This window comes from Ascaphus truei, chromosome 4, assembly GCF_040206685.1.
Source record: "Ascaphus truei isolate aAscTru1 chromosome 4, aAscTru1.hap1, whole genome shotgun sequence".
NCBI classification, from domain to species: domain Eukaryota; kingdom Metazoa; phylum Chordata; class Amphibia; order Anura; family Ascaphidae; genus Ascaphus; species Ascaphus truei.
Window position 1 is genome coordinate 205,360,971 of NC_134486.1, and position 2,616 is coordinate 205,363,586.

Genomic DNA, 2,616 nt, shown 5'->3' on the forward strand with positions numbered 1-2,616 from the left:
CAGCATACATCTTACAGTTGAGCTTTCTGGAGTATTAACTCTGTAACACATTACTTACCTTCACCTTCTTTCATAATTCATAATGTTGGCATGTCATCATGAATGAGTAGTGGTTAGAATAACATATCTGTTAGTGTGTATTAATATATCTGTAGTGTCTATGGATATATGTACACACACACTGTGTATATATATACACACTGTATATATATATACACACACACATATATATATATATTCACACACACACACAGTGTGTGTGTACATATATCCATAGACACTACAGATATATAGACACTACAATATATATATTGTTATATCCCAGTGTTGTCAGCAAACAGGCCTTATGTTAATGACATATACATGTTAAGACACTTGTTTAAATTATGGCAATAATATTATGAAGGCAATACTTCACTCACCTGTATGAAACTTTCACGATGATTTCAACAAGGCCTACTTACACACACCAATGGCTTTAGTTTAGCACTATATTAAATATATGTATTATCTTATTTAACAGTACAGGCCTTCATGGCTCTAAAGAGGCCTTGTTTGCTGTTAACTACTACTTATACACAGCTGACTCTAATAGGCCCTCAAACATACTCACCCAGTAATGTTAGAAACTTGAATGAAGTGTGAAGATAATAACAAGGCCTGTTTGCATATAAGGCCTTAAATGTAGATACTGTATATATATATATATATATATATATATATATATAATCAAAAAATAAATAGATGATACCGTTCTGTGGCTAACGAAATGCTTTTATTTGTGCGAGCTTTCGAGATACACTGATCTCTTCTTCCGGCATATCTCGAAAGCTCGCACAAATAAAAGCATTTCGTTAGCCACAGAACGGTATCATCTATTTATTTTTTGATTATTGAAGCTCGGCTAACACGGTACTGATACCTCTACATGTATATATATATATATATATATATATATATATATATATATACCTATCTATATCTATATCTATGTATATATCAAGAGAGACTAACAGAGAGTGTAAGAGAGAGACAGAGATAACCAGACAGAGAAAATTAGAGAGAGAGATTTAAACATTGAGAAACAGAGAGACATTAAAACAGACACAGGTGTGTCTGTGGGTCATTATAGGTCAGTGTAAGCGGTAATCTGTTCATTCTACCACTGTAGAATCTTTCACACACATTGTTATTTTAATTACAATCGTACACTTGTTTTGCACGTGTTGATTAAGCCGAAATAAAAGTTTCTTTTACAGTGAAATGACTATCTTAAACAAAAAATGTGTGGCAATTATGTTCACACATTTTTAGTGGGGGAAAAACAAGGCGGATAACATACAGCTTGTATTGTAACCTTGGAATAAACCACGAAGATAACATGTAACTATTTTCACATTCAGCAGACAAACGTATGCGCTCAACTAAGGCCGAGTCCATAGACGGACAGGCCGTGCTGAGGCGTGCGGATGCTCCGCGCTGAGCCCCTGCATCCTCAATGAGGATGCCTTGAGAGGGGGCTCACGCGAGCGTCCGCAGGCGTGCTGACGAGATGGGGTTTCAGCCGAGCGCCAAGCTGTTTTTCAGCGCGCTGTCGGCTGAAAACCTCCAATCACCGCACAGCAGTGTCGACGTCACGGCGCCGTGATGTCGGCGCCGTGACGTTGACGTCAGTAGGTCGCGGGCGATTGGCCCAGCGACGTCACTGCCCCGCCTCCAACCACCTCCCCCCGGCTATGATCGCGCCCGCTGGCTCGCCTGTATGGGCATGAAATCGCCCAGATTTCAGCAGGCGAGCCTCAGCGTCAGCGCGGCTCAGATCGCCTCACCCCTCTATGGCCCGGGCCTTAGACACTCATCACTTCAACACAGCAGAAATGGCAGAAGCTTCAACATTGCACAGCCATCCACGTAAATCATATAAATTTATGATTTCACAAGCAATCGAATCAACAGATGACAAGAAAGCAAGCGTGGGCCAAATCTATGACTTGATCCAAAAGAAATATCAATACTACAAAGAAGCATGCCGAGAATCAAATTTTAAAACTTCTGTACGATTCACTTTATCAGCAAATGAATGTTTTGAGCGTGTCCATGATCGTCTAGATCAACGATATGGATGTTGGCAGATTGCCCCATCATTTAAAATTACCATGGAACATGGAACATATCTTCTGTTAAATAGCATATTTTTGCCTAATACCAGTTACAATGGAGCCACACCGACTGGCACGTCTGCTGCTATACCTGCTGCAATACCTGCACCCTCCATTCATCAAGACCAGATGCAAGATGCACATAACAACAATGATATGTATCCAAACTTATATGGGCAATACCTATGTGCAGTGTTCGACAAATCACCCAAAAATCTACTCGCCCAACCAAAAAATCTACTCGCCACCTAGTCCCGCCCCCAACCCCGCCCCTAGTCCCGCCCCCAACCCCGCTTTAAAATAAAATATATAAATAAAATACATTTAATACATTCCTAGTCAGAAAAATATTTGTTTTTGACATAAATGTATTTATTGTATTACATTATACTACAATTCGTCCTTGTTATGTGTGTGTAAATGTCGTATCTAGAAATAAAAGCCAGGTGTGAATGAC